Source organism: Pipra filicauda, unplaced genomic scaffold (assembly GCF_003945595.2).
Source record: "Pipra filicauda isolate LSUMZ 115617 unplaced genomic scaffold, ASM394559v2 scaffold180_size1756469_pilon, whole genome shotgun sequence".
NCBI classification, from domain to species: domain Eukaryota; kingdom Metazoa; phylum Chordata; class Aves; order Passeriformes; family Pipridae; genus Pipra; species Pipra filicauda.
The window spans coordinates 1,338,144-1,360,734 of record NW_024104288.1 but is presented as its reverse complement, the minus strand read 5'-3'; the positions used below and the strand labels follow the sequence as shown (position 1 = coordinate 1,360,734).

Here is a 22,591-nt window from a genome sequence, read left to right as displayed (position 1 = left end):
GTCTTTTTGTTTGTTTGATTTGAGGATAAAAAGGAGGTTTAACACAACAATACTTTCCACATTGTGTCGAATTGTCTCTTTAGAGAGCCCACTGCATTGGGTAATGGCATTGTAAAGGCTGCCTACACTGCAGAGCAAGAAACACCTGAAGGGTACAATTTGTGGCAGTTCAATAAACAGTTGCTCAGTATAGGGAGGAGACAAAGTGAAGGTATGTCACGAGGTCTTTCTTTTGCTTACCTTTCTGGGGATATATGAGTTGTTCCCCATTCAGTTCAATGGAAGCAGAAGGTACTTGCAGGTAGATGGTCTCATCCTCCTGTGGTGATAATACTGCTGTCCTCTCTCCTGGAAGGATTAGTCTTTTAACAGTTGCTCTGCTGTTCAGCTGTCTTTGCTTATGGGTGAGCAAAAGGTTAATAAAAAGGACAGGAAGTGTAAATTGCATATGAATAATAGTGGGTAACTTACCTTTAAATTAACATTTATCAGATCTTTTGGAAATGGATATAAAACAGAATTGGTAACTTTCTTTTTTCCTCTTCAAACCTGAAAAAAACCCATCCATGTGGTTGAAACTTCCATCAATTTCAGTGTAATTTTTTTTGGTAATGTCTAGAGGACATCTTTCTGGCTAGGTATGATTCATTCTAGCTTTCATATGATCTCTTTCTTCTTTTACTTAAATCAGTGCAGAAGTGCTGTATTTGTGTGTGAATGTTTTAAATGATTGACGTTGTTTACGTTGCCATTTAGGGATGAAAGCATTCAATTTAATTTTCTTTTGAGTCTATAAGATGTTTTGACTAACATTCCCATTTTGCGTCTTATTTTTCTGTATCTAGTTAGTATAATGAAATATACAAAGTGTGTAAAACTGAAAGAACCACCCTTAAAATAATTATAGTTGAGATGTTCACAATCGTAGAATCATTTAGATTGGAAAAGACCTTTAAGAGCACCACAAAACCATGTACCCAGGTGCCATATCTACACACCCTCAGGGTTGGTTACTCAACCACTTGTCTGGGCAGCCTATTCCAGTACTTGACAAACCTTTCAGGGAAGAAATTTTTCCTAATATCCAATCTAAACCTCCCGTGGTGCAACTTGAGGCCGTTTCCTCTTGTGAAATTTTACAGGTTTTGCAAATTAATTGACACACTGTTACCTTATTTTGAAAGTTTACTCCATCCCAAGAGAAATATTGCAGGTTCATGAGACATAACAGTGAGTGTTGTGTGTGTTCTTTGATTTTCCTTTTGTGTTCTTGATCTCCAGTGTGCAAACTCCTGTCATCTGTTAATGATGATTTTACCCCAATACCCCAAATGCAGAACACTACTGTGTACTACAAGTAACTTGTGTGTTGTTGTTTGCTTGTAAGGAATAGTGAAAAGTAACTAAATTTGAAATGAAGTTTTATTTTGCTTTTCACTGTTTGTTTTTGTGGGTGCAGATAGGGCTGTGCCTAGTCACTGAAGCAGTGATAGTGCTCAGGGAAGTACAAATATGTCACTAATAAAATGTGTAATTGTAAAAGTTCAAACTCATTTAAGAAAAAACATGGACCTAATAATAGAGAATTAAGTGGAGAGCATTGACTGACAACTAGGGTGCATCTGCTTCCAAATTTGAAGCTTAGTCTTGTGACAGGCAACACTTAAAATGACTATAACAGTACAAATTGGAGGAAGATAATGCTTCTGTCTTTGTTCATCTATATTCTCTTTTTGCAGCACTTTGGGTATAGCCATCCTGTCCTTTTATTCTTAGTCAATTTGTCTGTTATTGTTTGTGTGATATTATTTTTTTCTTGTGGAAAAGCAGGACATAATGTTTTCAGAGGAGAGAGGAATATATTTTTCGAAACCACTGTAAGTCATCAGTGAACTTGGGATGTTTGGTACCCTAAGTTATTTATGGATTTTTATTTTTCAAAATTGAAAGGTTTAGCAGGCAGATAACAATGGTCTAAAGCATCCCATTTACTGAAGTATAGAACAGGTGAAGAAGAATACGGCAATTTAGAAGTCCTAAATTCTGTAGAGCTACTAAATATTGCATAGCTGAAATCCCTTTTTACTTTCTTGTACAACCAAGTTCATTTATGTGGAAAAGCTGCAGGACAGAAGTCTGCAGGTGACATGTACTGAGTCGGTCTCATCAGCTGAAGCAGTTCAGATAAAACTGATTTGGATTTTATTTTTAGGAACAGCTGTTTGCATGAGTAGAGTGGATTGAAACCTCCACAAGTGTTGAGTGGACTTGTTAAAATATGTATTTGCAGTAATAAATGTTGCTATTTGTCATATATTGGAGAATGAAGAGGAATCCTCTAAGTGATGAAACTGTAAGTTAGTGCGAGAAATAATAATTAAATTAATTAGGTCTCTTACTTTTTGAAGATTCTGATCGGCTACAATATATGGGGGATGTGTGCTAGTTTGATGTATTTTTACAGATTCAAGATCTGTGTTCTGTGTCTAATTTTAGGTGTGTTTCCACCCTTTTAATCTGCAGTCACCTTTTTGTGTGAAAAAAACAATCACAGAATCACAGAATGGTGGGGGTTGAAAGGGATCTCAGGAGGTATCCGGTCCTACCTCTCTACAAGGAGGTTCACTTTTCAGCAGGTTGCACGGGATGGTGTCCAGGCAGGTTCTGAGTATCTCCAGAGAATCCACAGCCTCTCTGGGCAGACTAATTGCTTAATACTTCCATCTGCTAAAAGACTTTCTTAAGCTATCAGCAGTGCACAGACATCAGGGAAAGTTGAAATATTAAACTACTGGAACAGACTTGACAGAAATCAAAACCTTTTTCTGGTAAGAGTTTTTTAAAGTTCAGATTAAACAAAACAGGCCAGAATATAAACAGAAAAGTTTGGAACCTGCCTCTTTAATATGAGTAAATCTTTAACTTAATATATATGTATTCTTTTAGCAACATAAGTTGTGATGGTAAACATTTTTCCTGAAATTTTAATTGTATACTTGTCAAGGAACTGATTTGACAAAGGCCTTAAGAATAAGGCCTTAATTAGAAGCTCGTGAATAGACACACTGTCAGTTTTATTTTAAGATGGTGTATTGGTTGTGCTCAGAAGTCTTGTTGATTTCTGAGGCGTGGAACAAACTTTCCTATTGTACTTCATTATTTTTTCTTCTGTGGAGAAAAGAATCTATATTTTTGGGACTAATTTTGTGTGGATTCTACTAATTTGCAAGTTTTTTTGTAAGTGATGTCACTGAGCTGGTGCGAAGTGCAGAGAGGACGAGTGCCGTGCTCCTGAGCAAACAGGACATTTTAAAAAGCTGAATGTGCTGATTTTCTCACTTTTAGCATTAGAGGCAATTTAGGAAGATGTTGTAAACAAATTTGTTGCGGGATAGATTTTCAATCTTAAACAATTTACCTCTAAAAATCTCAATAGGTTTTTTGATGTGGTTTTGTGCTTTTTTTTAACAAGCTAACTTCAGTGTCAGGACATGGGGCACTGTTTCCAGCAAGCTCACAGAAACAGTAGAACTAGGTGCTCTGAAGCCAGTTCATATCTCTTGTTTTTTCTCAGCTGGAGAACTAAAATGTTTGGTAAAATGAATATGTCTTCAGAGTTGAAATGAGATTTTGGTTCTGAATAAATCTTTGCTACAGAGAGGCTTGGCTTTTTGATCTTCCTAAGGAACCTCTGCAGAAGCAAGAGAGCTTTGAATTCTGACAGGTTACTGACAGACAGTGAAGAAGAGACACAATGAAGCTTATGTTCCAGAGAAACCTAGTCATCTGAAAGGTCAGTTGAATTGAGGGTGGGAATAAATATTTTCCTGCTAATGCATTTTTAAAGCATAAGGGATGTCAACAAATAGTTCTGGAGAAATGGATTATAGATGTCTTGAGGTGACTCATGAGTCATTATCTGATGGTTCTTTCGAAGACACAAAGGCAGGAAAAAGAAATTATGCTACTTGCTATGTTCTTAAATTAGGTTAAGTTATGTCAGGGAAATGGCATAAACACTGATTGAAAGAAGAATTTTTTCTGTCTCTTTCCTTTAGATAACTGGATATGTTACTTGAGAAGTTTTGGCACATTTGTTGTCAGAAATGTCATTGAGATGATGAGTTTACAGATGCTGCATGAAGGGGTGGTAGGGGTTGAACCCCAAAACCTAGACTGGACAAACCCCAACACCTATACTGGACAGTTTGAGATGGAAAGTTTCGTACGCCATCTAGGACAGTGATTCTTATCTCCCTCCTTACTATCCGTGAATTTTTTAGGATGTCAGGTAATCCAGTCTGTCGTATGCTGTCATGAGGCTTTGATGTCCCTTCTGCATCTAAATTGACTTCAGCATATACTTAGGATAAAAATAAATGCTCTGTTATTAGGAGTTTTAATTGTAGAACTTTGACATGAAGTGTTTCGAGAGTACTATAAACTTGGCGTAGTGTAAAATCCTCCTGGGGATGAGAGCAAATACTGTCTGTTTTCCACCTGAAGCATTCTGATTCAAGAGATAAAGCAAGTTGGCCAGTGTGATGCCCTTGTAACAGAGGGTAATAAAATAAGGAAAGAAAGGAATGGATCTTGAATTCCTTGTTGAAATCTTGCATCTAGAACACAACATGATTTCTTTTGCAGATAATAGCAATGATCTCAGAGGTCGTTTCCAACCTAGTTGTTTCTGTTTGCAGCCTGTATCCTTTCTGTATTAACACATTGCTATACTTCTGGGCATGCTATTCAAGATATCTGTTATAGTGTAGGCTGAAGAAAAATATTTTCCTTCTCTTATCTATGCTCTCAAACTCGGCATCAGTCTGTTAGGGTAACTACACTCAAGTAGCTTTGATTGTTGTGCAGCTTCTTGTTTTGGCTATTTTTAAAGCCCGATACCTTGTTCTTTTTGCAGGCTTCACGACTACCCAGCTTTGCACAAAAGAGACTGTTTCTTTGTGATGCTGCCGCTGATCCCTGACAGATTGTGTATGTGTTTGTGGCCAAGTTTAGCTGAGTGAAAACCTGGCCTACTTTCTAAAGATTTTTTTCAGCCTGTAATAAATGTGCCAAATTTGGAAGCAGAGAAGATTGTTCAGGATGCCTTATTTCCATGCCAATACTTCGAGTGCATTTGCAGATCATTAGGGCTTCTTAGCAGTGCTGGAGCATACTGGGTGGCTTTGGTGCTGTACCTGGATGTGCTTCTTCAGTCTCACCTGCTGCTTTGGGAGAGTCAGTGTCATAAGGGAATTGTGAAGACTTCGCTTAACACCTTGCACTTCAGAAACTCATAAATACTGTTTTTTGCCATAGAATCATTAAGGTTGGAGAAGACCTCCGAGATCATCAATTGACCGAATACCACCATGGTCACTAAACCATATGATGAAGTGCCACATCTCCTTGTTTTTCAACACTTTTAGGGAGATGGTGATTCCACCACTTCCCTAGGGAGTCTGTTCTAATGCTTAACTACTCTTTTAGTGGTTAAGCTCAACCAAACTCCCTTGCAGGGCAAAAAAGTAGACTCTATATGCTTTTGTTCATATATTTTTTAAAATGTTTCTTCTGCTCAAAAAAGCATAAGAAATTTTGATTTGTCTTAAAGCAACTAAGAAACACTTCTACTTTAGATCAGATGCCTAAAAGGCCAGAAATAAGTCCCAAGGCCAGATCCTTAATTCATTTAAGTTATCACAGTTTGAATGGAATAAATTGAGTGATAATAGATTAGACTGACTGAGAATCTGACTTACTCTATACTCTGTGGAGATATATTTATTTTTTTTAATTACATGAAACCCAGAAAGTCTGTTTATTCTATTATCATTCTCAACATGGGGGGGAATGAAATCTTTTGAACTCCTGCAAAGGATTCTTCTGGTGTTGAAAGCTTTCTAGCTTCATCTGTGATGGATAGTGTTATCTGAAATACCTTCTTCTGTAATGCCTGAGTATTTTACTGTATTAATCCTTAATTTAGGATTTTTCCTCTGTAATTATTTATTTTTCTGTTTGATTTTAAGATTTTCATGTCAGGTACATAAGATGAATTTTCTCAAATTGTCCAGTAAAATAAAATAGTACCACATCACAAAAAATATCTCACTTGAGATTTGATAGAAATATGTATGATGATAAAAATTTGACCTATATGGAGAGCAGCCCTGCTGAGAAGGACTTGGGGTGCTGGTGGATGAGCCAACACTGTGTACTTGTAGCCCAGAAAGCCAAACATGTCCTGGGCTGCATCAAAAGCAGCGTGACCAACAGGCTCAGGGAGGTGATTCTGCCCCTCTGCTTTGCTCTGGTGAGACCCCCACCTGCTGTGCTGCATCCTGTTCTGGGGTCCTGAGCACAAGAAAGACCTGGACCTGTTGGAGTGAGTCCAAAGGAGAGCTACAAAGATGATAAGAGGGCTGGAGCATCTCTCCTATGAGGCAAGGCTGAGAGAATTGGGTTTGTTCAGCCTGGAGAAGAGAAGGCTTTGAGGTGACCTAATTGTGGCCTTCCAGTACCTGAAGGAAGCCCACCAGAAAGATGGAGATGGACTTTTTACAAAGTCCCTACACTACATGTAGTGACAGGAAAAGGAGGAATGAATTAAAAGAGAGTAGATTTAGATTAAATATTAGAAGGAAGTTCTTTACTTTGAGAGTGGTGAGGTACTAGAACGGGTTGCCCAGAGAAGTTGTGGATGCCCCATCCCTGGAGGGGGATGTTGGATGGAACTCTGAGTGCTCATCTAGTGGAAGGTGTCCCTGCCCAAAGCAGGACGGTTGGAACTACGTGATCTTTAGAGTCCCTTCCGATCCAAACCATTCTGTGACTCTTTGTTCAGGTATAAAGTGCATGTTAAGCATTGTTTTCTCATCCTATTTAGGTCTTGCATGGAACACTACTTTATCCAGGTGTCTATCTTGGTGTATCTTTTAGTTCTATGAAGATGTATCTCAGTCATTGCTGTGCTGGTTGGGTGTGCTGACTGTCGTAGTAGGGGATTGACCTTCAAAGAGTATGAGCTCACAGAACAGTGTCTGACAGATGTGCAAAAGATGCTGATTGATATGGAGTGCAGTACACCAGGCTGCTGCTTGACTGGGAGATGTCTGAACAACTGCTACTTCAACAGAACATGTGTTGTGCAACATGCAAAGTCAATCTACTTTAACACAGAAAATATGTTTCTATAGTCTGACTGTATAAATAAGAGTACATATATATATTTTATAAAAATTTATAAAAATTGCTAAAAAATATACCTCACTTACTAGTGTGTTGAGAAACTGTACTTTCAAATGGAAAAGAAATCCACCAGCAAATACAAATATTGTATACTAGTTGTCAGACCGTTGCTTTACTTCTTTGTTTGCTTTACCCTGAAGTGTGAGATTTTTTTTTTAAAGATGGGTTTTGGTAGTGTTTCAGTTTTGTTTGTTTGTTTGTTTGTGGTTTTTTTCCTAAGAAAGGTTGGAGAATCTTGGTGTATAAATAGTGTCTTTTCACTACTTAGCCATGTTTTTCATAGTTGCAATCGTACTCCTGTATTCTTAATTTGTGGAAGAGTTTGTATATCTGCTCTACCATGCTATTTTTGATTGGCAGCTGAGCTGATACAAAAAAAAGTTGCCATAAAATGTTGCTAAGTCCTCTTTTTCCTCCTCATTTTTACCACTGGTGGATGACTTTGATATTCTTGACATTCGTGGTGTTCACCTTCATGTAATGCCTGATATTTGGTGTCTTTGTTAATAACATGACCCTTTAATGATGTGTGTTTTTCTTATGGTGATTCACGTGAATTTTAATATTTGAAATTTCTTTATTATGTTGCTACTGCAGAGCAGTCCAGAACTTTGGCTTTTTGCAACTCATTATTTCTTTCATAAAGGAGAAGTGAGAAGGCTCTGTTGTACTGTTGACTTAAAATCTGTACAAAAATTCAGCTTTGAAGCAATAACTGCCTTGAGTAGACTGTCTACTTAGCAGTATGGGATAGACCTATCTTTAATGCTATTAAATTTCTGGAAGCATTGCTTAGTTTAGAAAGTAGAACACAAGCTGTAGTCCCCTTCTCAAAACTCAAAGGGATTTAAATGATGATTACTCTTATTTTTGTTGTGAGCCCATCAGTATGGATTTACTTTAATTGTAAATGTTAAAAAAATACAAACCTTTCCCTTGCTGGATCTATCTTGGAAACCATATAGTCTTCTGGAAAGGTTGTCCTCTCAAGCTGCATGCAAATTTACACAGAATTTTGGAAGCAATCACAGGCTATGCAGAAATCAGTGGTCCTACATGGAAAGTCCCTTTTATGACAGAATTCAGTATCTTCAACTGCAGTTCCAGGAAGAAGGTATAGTTCTCTTACTTCATTAAATACAAGTTCTCAGTCTAAAACTATTTCTTTCTTGAATATCCTTAGACTGAGATATGGCTCAGTTGTAATTTGTGATGGACACAATGTCTTATTATCAGAGAGGAAAATTCTTCAAAAAGAAAATTCACTTTATATCTGGAAACAGACAGATCTTTGATCCCAGAATCTGGGAAGAAGAAACATCTGATGATGATGACAATTGAATATAAACTCTTGGGGACAAATTCTGCAGGCATTACAATGTGTGCCTGTTTACTGACTTGTGTGGAAAATATTTCAGTGTAGTTGGACCTTGTTATTTCACGTAACTCTAAAATACTTATACTTCCATATAAATATGGTTTTTAAACATCAGTGTATTTTGTACTGATGCTCTTTCTGTAGTCCTCAACAGTGGAAGTGAAGGACTACTTTCTGCTTGTGTTTTTCAGAAATACAAGGTTTTCTTTTCTCAAGCAATTATTCATTAATTTGCACTTAATCCATATTCACTAATGTATTGGATATCTTTGAATTACTTTTTGGATGTAAGAAACAGAAAAATATGTGGGCTTTTTTCAGAAACATACTGCTGTTTTGAATAACCCAAAGCTGGAGTAGGGATTACCAAAAATTAAAGAAAAGAGTGGGCAAAATGAGTCTTAGGTTTTTGTTGTGCTAAGCCCAGAGAAATCCCCCGAAGCAGGAATTTAAAGCTCAAAGTTTAATACTTTTTTTCATCACGCAAATGGAAATACAACTGTTGTATTTTCATTGGGAAAAAAAAAAAAAGGAAGGTGCTGGTTCTGAGTCTTTTCAGGAGGCTTTTCAAGAGAATTAATTTTTCTTCTCCAAATGTTAAGCTCAAAAAGCACTGCAAATGGTACAGTCTTTCAGTGGACTTCAGAGCACAAAGATGAGCACTTGTATATGCTCACTAAAACCCCTTTTTTAATGTATCTGTAAGAGATGGGGATATTGGTTTCTTAGTCATCTTGGAGCAGACAACAGAATATTATGGCTATTGGAAAATGCTGTGTAACAAAGCTTATGATTACATACTGTCTGTGGTATTTTTCAGTGATGTAGAAAGAGTTGGTGACCTTCACAATGACAAATGCATTACATTAATATGATAATGCCTAGACCCTCTCCTTCCAAAACCTGCAAATATTCCAGTGAGTGTTAAGTACAATAAGAGTACTCTGTGGAAGTGAAGAAGTCATTGCTGCTTCTGGCAGTCTTATGGCTTTCTTTTAAAGCTTCCTAAAATGCATCAAATTAAAAACTGTTGAGAAATGGTACAAACACAGCTTTTGTATGCAGAAAAAGAGGAAGTAAAATGGATATGAGAAAAGGTGCACTGCATATGAAATGCCTCAGTATGGATCATTTCAGGATATATGATGAAGGTATGGAAGCATATAATAGCATATATCATAAAAGCAAGTGAAGAGATGTCATTTACGGAAAGTGACACAAAGCCAGCCAGCACATCTGCAGAGAATATCAACACAAGAAATGCTTTCCAGGTCACTGCTAACCATACTCACAGAGGCACTGACCAACCTTAACAGCTGTAGGTAACTTCAAATACCAGACTGTGTGCAGTGACTGACATTTAAGACAGAGGTTCTCATACATGTGTTTCAGAAGAAAATTAGATGCAGTAGATGTTTCCACTCTTAAATCCCAGTATGATTCTTGCTATAATGTAATGAACATGGCAGGGAAACCTGGATTAGGTGACACAGTAAATCTGAGTACAGCTGGAAAGCTTCTCTCCAGTTGTCACCCATTCACTTGCAAACTTATAAGTTTTGCAGAGATCTGATAGGTCTGGTGTCGCCCTGTGTTTCTGTGAGCAAGTTGAGTGATGGAGTAAACATACTCTGTTACATTCTCAGGTAACATTTCGTCCTTAAGGATAGGTTAGGCAATTGTCAAAATTATGCAGGCAGAGCTGATTCTGTCTTGAGGAAATAGATACAGCCAGAAACCTTTTCCAGTTCCATCCCATTTCATCACTGCTACCTGGCACCTTCCAGCTCTCTATCTGGCAGCTTAGTAGTGGAGGAAAGACTTTGTTTGATTTTATGTCTTTTTTTTTTTTAATATGCTGACATTTCCAGGGAATAGGAAACATGTTTTCCTATATTTTTGCCTTTAAGCTGAAGAAGGCATTGTTACACTAACGTGGGCTCCTTGGAACTTCACTAGAAGCGCCTTAGTTTGGTCCTTCTCTTCCATCCAAGGTGCAGTATTACTTTTGGAGAAGCCTCCTGTCTAGCCTGTGAGTTCTAATGCTGAGGACAGTTGCAATAGTTTTCTACAACCTGATGTAATATTGGTTGTGCCAGAACACTGTTTTATTTACGTGCACCATAAAAATTACTTGGTTGCGGTCTGGGCTAAAGAGTACTAGAGAAATATAATCAAGCAGTGTAGTTTTCACTGTCATTTGAGCATGCTATGACTTGCGCAGGCCTGTTTTCTAACATCACTTAAAGAAGAAACACAGTGTTTCAACTGTAAGTCTGTCCCCTCCAACAGAATCAATTCTGGCTTCTTGAAAAGGCCATAAAAAACCACCACGAAGCTCATGGACGTTGTCTATCTTTTTAAATGCCTGAAATGTGATTTGTATATCTTTCTTTAATTCCACAAATACTTTGATGATCACTGCCTAAAGTAAAATAGAAGTTCTTAAAAATGGGTTTGGTCTACAATGTGCCATTTCTCCCAAAATACTTGCAAGCATATAACTGTTACATAAGATGAATGATTCAGTTTTACTGGTTCCATTAGGTCATATCAGCCTGGATTACAAAGAACAAGATGACATTTCTCCAACTCTGTTTAGAGTGGCTTCCCATAGGCTTAGAACCCTTCTTCCAAATGTGCCGTTCTGGTCCAAGCCAGATGCGGGCTTAAATCTTATTTTTCACTTCAGTTGTTAAATATAACACTGCAGTGTTATATTGAAAGTGTGTAAACAATTCAAGTTATTGTACTTTTTTTTTTTTTGAGTGATGCTGAAGTATTATCATCAAATAAAAAAAGAATAAATTATACATTCCTTGAAGTACTGGTGAAATGTTGCTTATTCCTAAGTACTGCTCTGTGCTCTCTTCCCATCTTCATTGGAAGGGCACAAGGTATAAATAGGCATAATTTTATGCTGTCAGGCTAACAACAATCTTCTTAGCATCCCACTATATCTCCTTTTTCCTTCCAAACCCTCTTATGGAAAAAACATATCATGAGGATTCTTGTACTTTTGTGAGGAAAATTTCTTCTCTTATGAGAACATTCATACAAATAATTTCTTTTTTTCACTATGCCTTTTTTATATATGCCAGGACATCTCTGTAAATTTTCTCACTTAAAAGTGAGAAAAAGTGAGAAAATGAGGAAAAACAATGGCAAACCAGGTTTCAACTTTACTCAACAGAAGTTCAATGATTGATGCTGTGATGAAGGTTCATTTTTTTTTTAAAGATTGTAATTTACTGAGTATAGTAAATAATTATAGTTGTGTTACAGCTGTCAACACAAATGAGCAAAGTACACTTGGCAGTTAAGAATCCGTTTATACTGTTTGTTCTGGAACTTGTTCACAATAATTTAATAATTCAATGTTGGTCTTACTAGCATGAACTGAATTAATGAGGGTCCATTCTACTGTATTTCTTAACCAAAAGCTGACAAGAAGGTGTGCTTATTTCTCTGTCCTGTTCAGCACTCTGAAATGCTGTCCACAATAATAGTCTTTAATATGTCAAAATACAGATGAACATAGAAGACATGGCAAAAATCCCCATTTCAACTAAAATGAAAAGCGACTCTATTATATGCTTAACTAAAAGTGGCCTTTATTTTAATTACTCATCCTCTAAAGTGGCTATTCATTAATAGCTAATAACTAATGTCTCTTCTAACTGGGTCTATGAGACCCCATCTTGTGTAGCCAGGGTTGATCTCCTGGCCTGACAGTGAGGAGGAGTTGGGACCCGCTGTCTTCCAGGAGCCCTTTCAACCCCTGAAGGGCTGTGTGGCTCCACAGAGCCCATCTGCCTCCTCTGCCCAGCTTCTCATGCTCAGAAACAGCTTCCGAGGGCTGCACAGGTGGTACCTGCACATGTGGGGTATGTGGATGCTCCTGGTGTGATGCCTTTGTTGATTCTTGGCTTTGGTGAGCAGAAACAAGAAGAGGCTGTAGATGAGAGAAAGAGGAGGAAAAGAGGTGGAAAAATGGCAAAGGCAACTTCAAAGAAAGTGGGGAGCTCCCAAAGGAAAGGAGGCAGATATAGATGAGAAGAACTGAAGGATAATTTGATAAGGAGAGAAGGTAGGAAATTGCTCTGGGGGGGAATGAATGGGGTAAGATACTGTATGAGAATAAAGAAATGAGACTGTGAAATCTGAGAAAAGGCTGAAAGGGATGGACAGCTGATTAGAGGATGAAAGTGGGTCTTTACAATCACAGAGTATGGAAGTGGAAATTTTGATGTGCACATTTGAAGTGGATTTCAGCTCGAAACTTTGTTAAACTTAACCTCTGATTTTCTGACTTGCTCTTAAGAACCAAAGCAGAATATTTGTACTGGTTCCTGGATGCTGTTGGCTGAAATCAGGGCCAATCCTCATTATTAGATATATTATGATTGGAAGTTGGCGAATGTCACGCCCATCCACAAAACAGGTCAGAAGGAGGACCCGGAAAACTACAGGCCCATCAGCCTGACCTCAGTGTCTGGCAAGGTTGTGGAGCAGATCGTCCTAAGTGCAATCACACAGCACCTACAGGATGGACAAGGGATCAGACCCAGCCAGCACAGATTTAGGAAGGGCAGGTCCTGTCTGAGCAACCTGATCTCTTTTATGATCAGGTGACCTGCCTGGTGGATGAGGGGAGAGCTGTGGATGTGGTCTATCTGGACTTTAGCAAAGCCTTTGACACCGTCTCCCACAGCATACTCCTGGAAAAGCTGGCAGCCCATGGCTTGGACAGGGGCACTCTGTGCTGGGTCAGGAACTGGCTGGAGGGCCGGGCCCAGAGAGTGGTGGTGAACGGAGCTGCATCCAGTTGGCGGCCGGTCACCAGTGGTGTTCCCCAGGGGTCAATGTTGAACCCAGTTCTGTTTAATATCTTTATTGATGATTTAGATGAGGGGATTGAGTCCATCGTCAGCAAATTTGCAGATGACACTAAGCTGGGGGGGAGTGTCGATCAACTGGAAGGCAGGAGGGCTCTGCAGAGGGACCTGGACAGACTGGGGAGTTGGGCTGATTGCAACGGGATGAGGTTCAACAAGGCCAAGTGCCGGGTCCTGCACTCTGGCCACAACAACCCCATACAGTGCTACAGGCTGGGGACAGAGTGGCTGGAGAGCAGCCAGGTAGAAAGGGCCCTGGGAGTTTGGATTGACAGAAGCTGAACATGAGCCAGCAGTGTGCCCAGGTGGCCAAGAAGGCCAATGGCATCCTGGCCTGGATCAGGAACAGTGTGGCCAGCAGGACCAGGGAAGTGATTCTTCCCCTGTACTCAGCGCTGGTGAGGCCACACCTGGAGTGCTGTGTCCAGTTCTGGGCCCCTCAGTTCAGGAAGGATATTGAGGTGCTGGAGCAGGTCCAGAGAAGAGCAATGAGGCTGGTGAAGGGACTTGAGCACAGGAGAGGCTGAGGGAGCTGGGGCTGTTCAACCTGGAGAAGAGGAGGCTCAGGGGAGGCATCACCAGTCTCTACAACTACCCAAAATGAGGTTGTAGCCAGGTTGAGGTTGGTCTCTTCTCCCAGGCAGCTGTCAGGAAGACAAGAGGGCATGGTCTTAAGCTCTAGCAGGGAAGGTTTAGGTTAGATATTAGAAAGAAATTCTTTACAGAGAGGATAATCAGACATTGGAATGGGCTGCCCAGGGAAGTGGTGGATTCACCATCCCTGGAGGTTTTTAAGATGAGACTGGATGTGGCACTTAGTGCCATGGTCTCGTAACCATGGTGGTAGCGGACCAAGGGTTGGACTTGATGATCTCAGAGGTCCCTTCCAACCTGGCTGATTCTATGATTCTATGATTATATACCCTTAGAAACACACAAGCTGTTGAAAAATGAAGGCTGCAGTAGCAGAAACATGGATATTGGAGGAAAGCAAGACACAAAAACAGGCAAAGCAAGAGAGTAGCCTGCCTGTAGGAAGTGATGGAACTGGATGAAACTGTAATGAGAGGCAGTGCCCCTGTTTTTCTCCATCCTGTTGTTAGCATGGATGTTTTGTAAAGGGGCAACGACAAGAAGCTATGGTTTTAGTCCGCTGTGTTGGGACGATGCCAGGAGACTGATGGTTCCCTTGGCTGCCTCTTCCTACTCTCGCAAGTGATGAGCAGAGAAATACTTTCTGCACCGGTATTCTAAGTTTTGGGGATCTTACATGTTGATATGATGAACTCTGTTATAAATGTGTTTCCATTTGTTATTTATGATGTAGGAATTTCTTGAAGGGAAACTGTGAAACTTTTCCAGGCTGTCGGAAAGCTAGACCATGATTGAGTTGCAGAGATTTTTTTCCCAATCATTAGATAATAATATAAAGGTTTGAAAACTGCTTTATCCTTTCCCCTTCTCCCTTAATTGCCAGTTTCACAAATGATCTTAGCTCTGGTTCTTGGTGACAAATAATTGATCTGGTCTATCACATAGTGCTGCAGAGGTGAGCAAAACCAGTGCAAATACAATGTAACAGAAAAATGTTCCAGTACCTATGTTCCTGTTCCTTTGTCTTTGTACTTTGGAGAACAATGGAACATGCTGGAGTGGAGGAAACATTTCCTGGAGAAAAACAACTGAAAAATGACTTTGTACTCATCCACATTTCACCTCATTTGTGTATTTTTTTATTCCAGAAACTATATCAACATACATCACATGTGATTGTAGAAGAAAAGCTAAGTGAGAATTATTTACAGAAAAATCTAGTGCAGGTGTCAAAGGTCTTCTCTGAAACAGGCTATCCACGGTGACTACTTCGAGTGGCTTGGGGTTTCTGTTTGAGCCTGTTGAAGATGGCAACTTTTAACAGGGGATTAAGATGAGATAGATTGTTTCTCTGGATAAAGAAAGAACCAGAGATAACTCTTCTTGTTTGCTAGAACCTCTCCAAAAACGTGATCCATTTAAATTAAAAAAAAAAAAAAAATTATTTGTGGTAGATATCTATGGCAACCATAAAGGTGGCCAATGCAAGGACAGTTCCAATTAAGATGGTATTTTGTGGGCTTAGATTTAGGTTGCTTATGATCTTCACGCCATAGCAAAGGTATGTATAAATATTTGTGAAATATTGTATATTGTAAGCATAGTCTGAGAGGACGTGGTCTCCATTGTCATGCAGGATAGTGCCCATCAGCTGTGCCCAGAAGCACAAGGATTTGACAGATGAATCCAACTGAGATGTTGAAATGTTAGAACTGAAGCCCAGATTAGGAAAAGACATTTCAACCTGGTTACTGGGAAAGAAATTCTCACCACTTGTTTTAACTGATCACAAAATATTGAGTGTGTGTCTGTGCTTTCAGAGACTGAAGTACTATGAGTTGTTTTTGTGATGGGGGATGTGATGTTTTAAAGAAACAAGTAGATGAGGTTCTGCATATATGCTTTAGGATATAATCTGGTTAATTCTGAGGTATACACACATACCAAATGGAAGTAGATATACATACACCTGCATTGCTTTGCAAATCTGGTTTTTTTTTTTCATTTTACAATCTAATGCTAAAATAAAATAGATGTCTTTAAAAAGTGTTGCTGTATTTGGACATGATAGATTATATCATGCATAACTAGTTTTCTGGGACATAGATGAAGGTATCTGCCATCTCTATTTTGCTATTGCTGTGAGAAACATAATGCAATATCTTCTTCTTTTAGTCATGATTTTGATTAAATTTTCTGCTTTCACAATTTATTACATGGCTGTGTAACTTGGATGAGCTGCTATATTTCCAAGTAGTATGCATTCTGAAATAATGAGATCCTCTCTCACTGTACAGTCTTACATCTGAGGGTGACAATTACCTAATCATTTTATAATTTCTTTTGATTACTGCTATCCTGGGCAAGGAAATCCATTTTGGTAAGCTCTGTACAATGCACAAAAAAAGGTGCTTGGTCAGCTAAACCGTTAAGGATCTAGTTTGTGGTTAATAGATCACATTTACATTGTTAGCTAATGTAATAAGTACCCTTAAAGCTACAAAAAGAGATAAGATATATATTATGCTGCTTTACTTGAAAGCTATATGTATTACTAACAGACTGTTTCAAACTTGTACTTAATAGAACTGAGAATCCCTGCAAAAATTTGAAGTCTCAGTTCTAAAAGCCACCTGTCCTCAGTAAACCTGAAACAGAAATACTTACTGATTATGTAAGTAGTTATTTTTGTAGATTCACTAGCTTTCTTTCAGAGACCTGAACACAGACGACAAGGATAAAATATTGCACTTTTCTCCTAATCCACATTGTAATTTTGCTATTAACGTGCTTTATAATGGTTTTACTGTCATCGTTGTTGAATCGAATGGGGTTAGCTGAGTGACTGTGGTGCTTGTATTTATAGCTCAACCTCTGTTGTTACTTCTATGAACACTGTACTAATGTAACTCCTTAAAAATGAAGTAATAGTGTCATGTAGCAGCTTGATTTCTGAAGTTATCCCTTGCTGTTTGCTTCAAGCAGAAACTTTGTTTTTTACTGTCTAGTGCTTGTCGTATACCAAACGAGTTGCTTTACAATTCTGGAATACAAATGGCTTTTAGCCAGGGGAAGACATGGTGGGCAGGCTTTTTTTCATTTGAATCACAGACAGGTTTTGGTTGGAATGAACCTTAAAGATCATCCAGTTCCAAGCCCTGCTTTTCCCTCCCAACCCCCACCCCTGTGGGCAGGGACACCTTCCACTAGACTAGGTTGCTCAAAAGTTGAGTCTTTATCCATTCACATTTTTGTTCATATTTTTATCTGGAAGGCAGTTTGCCATCCCTAAAGCAAAGGCAGAACGCAACAGGATCAGCCAGATGTCTCCCAAGGGCTGGCCTGGGCATGGAGGGTGGTAGCCCTGCAGAAGAGTCTCCATCATACCCTGTGGTCCTGGGACAGGGAGCTAAGCAGAGCCCATTCCTTTATTTTAGAAATTTGGGTATGGATGTTTATTTAATGTGTTGGTGTTCGGAGAAACTACCCTTGAGTAGTTAGTACTCAGTTCCTGCCTAAATTCCTGTTTAATATGTGATTATTTTGAATAAGTGGAAGGGTATGAGTATCTAGACAACTGACTTATATAATGTCATAAAAATCCTGAATCTTGCTCATGAATATTTCACCTCCTGTGGCAGTGATTCTTCACTGATGTGGGAGATTCCATTTAATGTGTTTAACCCTCATTTTCCTTTTCAAAGAACAACAGTTGCAATACATAGCTTATACTTTCTTCAGTGTTCAAATCATAGGTGTGAGTTAGGGTTTATCACATTATTTTGAATAAGGAGAAGGTTCCAAAAAGTGATTAGAAAGCAAACACCTAATTGGATATTGAGCGGAGAAAGCAGTAATCCACAGCTGTCAAAATGTTTTCAGTGTAGAAGCATGTATCCATCACAATTTTGTTTTTCCACAGAAAACTAAGGATATTAAATTCAGAACTCAAAGAGAATGACTTAATGAATAATATTTTGCTATAAAATAAAAATTATATTTTTATTAGAAATACTATGATAAATATCAATGTTTCATAATATATTTTCATGGTTTATTTCTGGAGATGGTATTTTTATAAAATATCTTTGTGATAGTATTTTACAATGACTAAGTAATCTATTGTTTAACACTGAGTGTTTTTAGATATGTATTTCCGTAAATTTGTATAGTGGCTTGTTCTGTGTTAGATTTATCAGAAAGGGAGTTAAAAAGTTAGTTTCCTAAAAATAATATTTAAAAATAGCTTTTTTTTGTTGAGTATTTTTTGAGGTCACAGATATACCAGTGAAGGATGTGGAGTGATCTGTCTTTGTTGCAAGCTGAATTAAAACTGTAGGAGTTTTCAGAGCTCTTCCTTCTTATATTTTAAAAATTGTTTCAGAGATGAGTTATTACTGAAGCAGAGACAGTTTCACTGCTGCCAGGTGAAAGTGTGTGATCTGTCCATGTTGGTGTTTGGTGTACCATAGTAACCCACATGCTAATGGGAAGAAGCAAGTGAAAAATTGCAAAGGCTGTCTCATCTTTACAGGAAGTGAAGAGAATTTTGTCTGCTGAAAGAACTAATGAAAAGATCATTTTTAACTCACAAAGCAGTGTTTTGGATTTTTTTGCTGTAATACCTCGTAATTTTCCTTTGTGATGGGGAATTTCTTTTAAACCAAAGTAAAAAGTCAAAGTACAGCATTTAACTTGCAATTGTGGTGTACTTTTTTTGCATACAAAGGTGGTCGCAATTGCTGTAGAATTTATTCAGATAAATGGACTATGACTTTTATGGGATTATCAACTGAACTTTTCATAATGTGTAATAAGCTTTGGGTTGTTTTAGTGTGACAGACTTTGTTTTTTTATGGGGGGGGAAGGGGGCTATGCCCTGCTAAAGCTCTAAGAGTTTTAACATATGGATTTTTTCAAATCCAAGTATATCTTGATTATTATTCAGTCACTGTTTTATATAATTCATTAACCTTTCACAGGACAGGGGCTTGAAACTTCGAGTAACAAAGATATTCTTAGATGTATTTAAGTTCCAGACCTCTGGGACCAGGGTGCTGGGGCAAAGGGTGGGTTAGCACAGTGTGTTTAATAAGATGATGCGTAGGCCACCGCACCTCCAGTGGTATTTGTTTCTTTTCCATGGTGGCTGAGTGGTAGTGGTACCTTTCTTTGCACCCATCTTCTCTCCATTCTTTCATTTTTGCAGGCAGTAAGGTTTTTTTCCAGTAAAACGAGATGGAAACTACAGACAAGTTAGTTAAATACATTCAGTGATAGAGAAATTCTGCAAAGTTTTGTGGACAGATGTCAAACCAGGAACCAGGCTTTGCTTGCAGTGAAAAGAAGTCATTCTCGCACATGTTTCCTCTAGCAGTTCATGCCCTTCCCTTTTCTCTTCAGCTAGAAATGGGATGCATGAAATCTTGTTTAACAAGATGGAATTTCTTGGTGACTTCCTGCTGAATTCTCATGATCTAAGTAGATGAGTTGCTAATTAAAATATGTTATGAAAATAAGATCTAATGTAATAGAAGACTAAAGCATAGTCCTTAAAGGTACAGAACTTACCTTACATAGTACTTGATGTAGTAATAATATCCTTGATAAAGTAATATTCTATTACTCAGCTATATAATTATAATAAAATAATGGGCAATAACAAGCAAGATTTCTGGAGGACTATTCTGTCCTTACCTAAAAGTATGTTGTTTAAATCACTGCAAGGAAGATAGCAAAATCAGAAATTACTGTGGAATGGAAAACCAAATTAAGTGTCTTGAGATGATGTGGATACCAAGCTGGGGTAAGCAGGAAAGTAGGAAGTGCATGAGGGACTGACACTACATTACAAACTTATGCAAGATTTTCCCAATGCAGGATTTTTTAATAAACCTGAGAATTAAAGATTAGTTATATAAGCATTTTCTACTGATCTTTTATTTAAGGCAAAACCATTTGGAATTCACAGTTCTGTAGGGTTTTGTGTGAAATATTACTTTAGATTTGGTAGCTATACTGATGGATATGGATTTGAATTTGACATAGCTTTAGGATGGAGCGAATGCGTGAAATAAGTCCATCTTCTGCCTGTGTCATTCTGACATGAAAATATTGTGCCTTTATGGCTTGACTGTGATGGACTTGATCTGCTCTTCTTTGAAAAGAAGAAGATAAGGTCCAATCCAAAAGTTTATTCTCTATTTATTGTAGACATTTTTGTAAAATTCATTCCTTCAGTATTTTAGAGTTATGTTCCTAGAAGCTTCCTGGTGGCTTGGCTTATATGTGAAGAAAACCTTATAGTTTTGTGGGTTATCTGAGCTACTTAAGGCATGGTAAAAGTTTGTATTTCAACATTTTACTCAACCTTGTATGTAGTAGATTTCAGTCAGACTCCTCTATTTCTCTGTCTCAGACAGTTGAGGGTTAGAACGATCATATAGATGATGAAATGTTGTAACAGGTGTATTAATGAGAGCAATTTGATGCTATTTGTTCTATCTGAACCTTTCTTACAACCCTGCACTGATATACTGTTGTTTTTTCTTTGTGATAATTTCAGCCTGTGAGGATATTGTCAAAATGGTGGGCAGAATATGATGCTTCCCCTGCCCCTGTATGTGTTGGGGGGAAGCAGAAGGTGGGACAGTCTAGGTGAAGTATGCTGGATTAATGCTTGGGTTGTGGGTGTTTCTTGGGTTTTTGGTGGTGTTTTTTGCTGGTTTTTTTTGGCTGTGGTTTTTGTTTTTGGGTTATTTTTTAGAATTTTCTTCATACTTAATCTTTGTGGCCATTTTTAGATACTAGTAACCTGCGAAATCAATCATCACAGTCTGAAGTGTGGATTGTGATGAATTCTGTTCTTGAGCTCTAATATGTGCTGTCTTGAATTCAGTATTGTGTGAACAGATGATTATTACAAATTACCTTTTGGTGCTCTTAATAGCATAAAATTATTGGGAGTAGTTACGAAAAAAAAATAGATATACCATTTTCCTTGCTTCTATTCCTGAGTTGTGTAAGAGGGAAGAAGTGACAAGGAGAGGTGGTTTTCTCTGCAAAGCAGACTGCTGACTGAGGAGCAACACAGGGGCAACATGGTGCCCATGTGCACAATTCCTCTTGACATTAATGGCCATTATGAATATAAAGTGAGGCTAGTGTGCAGTGATTACACATGAAGAGCCAAATTATTATTGGTAATGATGATATGTATATGTTTCAGCAAAGGCTAGATTGCTTCTAATGGTTTTGTTTTCAATTCCCATGTTTAATGTGAGGTACTTCTGGCTCCTGAGTTCTTGGTTTAAATAGGATTCTCATCTTCTGCTGTCTGTGAAACATGATTCCTGGTTTCTCTCCATTGATTTATATACTTTTTTTTCTGCTGTTCCTTTTTTTTTTTGGGGGGGGGTGTGTGTTGGGTTTTTTGTCTGTCGTGGTTTTTTTGTTTATTTGTTTGTTCTTGAACTGTCAAAATAAGCATCATGTTTTCACAGCTATAACTTGCACTTTATATAACTGTTGTGATAAGAGTATGAAATTTGGCAGAAAATAAACCCCCTTGTGTTCCAACAGAGTCCTCAGAGATCAGAGGGGCTGGGTGCGGCTGGACTTAATTTCTGATTTATAACCATTTGACACTATAAGTCTGGTTGCATTCAGTAAGAACTTTCACAGTTACAGATTCACAAAGTGGACTTTATTGAAGCAACAGGTTATAGATTCCTGTTAGATTACTGATGATAAATTCACTTGACCTAAAAGATATATGTGTATAATGCTCTGTACAAGTGTCCCCTGGTATGCTTTGATGCAGTCAGAGGTACAAATCTTACTGAAAAGGCATCTCTGCTTTGGAGGATGGAGAGAGGGGCAAGCCTGTTGATTTGTCTGTGAAGTAGATTTGTATTCTCTTCCTCAGTAATGGAGGATTTCAGGTATCAATTTCATACTTTGTTAGAAAAACTGAGTGTGACAGTAGCCAAAAATAATTGCTTTCCTGTTGCTGCAGTCATAGGTGGTGGGGGGCAGATATTTTCTCATTTTCATATTGGTTGATGTATTTTTTAATACATAAATGAGGGATAACGAGAGGTTTTGGTTACCTTCGGTCAAACTGAGTTATGTAACTTATGGTTGAAACAAAGGCAGCGTAGAACCTTGACACCTCAGTATCCTTCTCCACCCAGCTGAGGTGGCAGTGAAGGCCATCTGATGTTTGCCAGAACTTTACTCCCATTGTTATCTCCTTGAAGGACCAGATTTGTCATAAGGTTTATTATGAATGGATAAAGAAGAGTGAGGCTAACGGCTGGCACAGGGGGGCGGGTGCTCTTCTGTGCTTCACTGAGATAACATCAGGTTGTGAGGCCTTCACCCCAGACATCATTCAGCTGTTAAGCCTTGCTCAAACCCAGGTGCAACTCACAGACCAACTCGTATTTTTGCTGATTTCACTGGCATA

General features: G+C 38.3%; 1 protein-coding gene across 3 annotated transcripts in view; it reads left to right on the top strand.

The window, feature by feature from the left end:
• The window catches only part of FRMPD4 (FERM and PDZ domain containing 4), a 299,385-nt gene that overhangs the window by 69,890 nt on the left and 206,904 nt on the right, over positions 1–22,591 (top strand). The window lies entirely within an intron of this gene.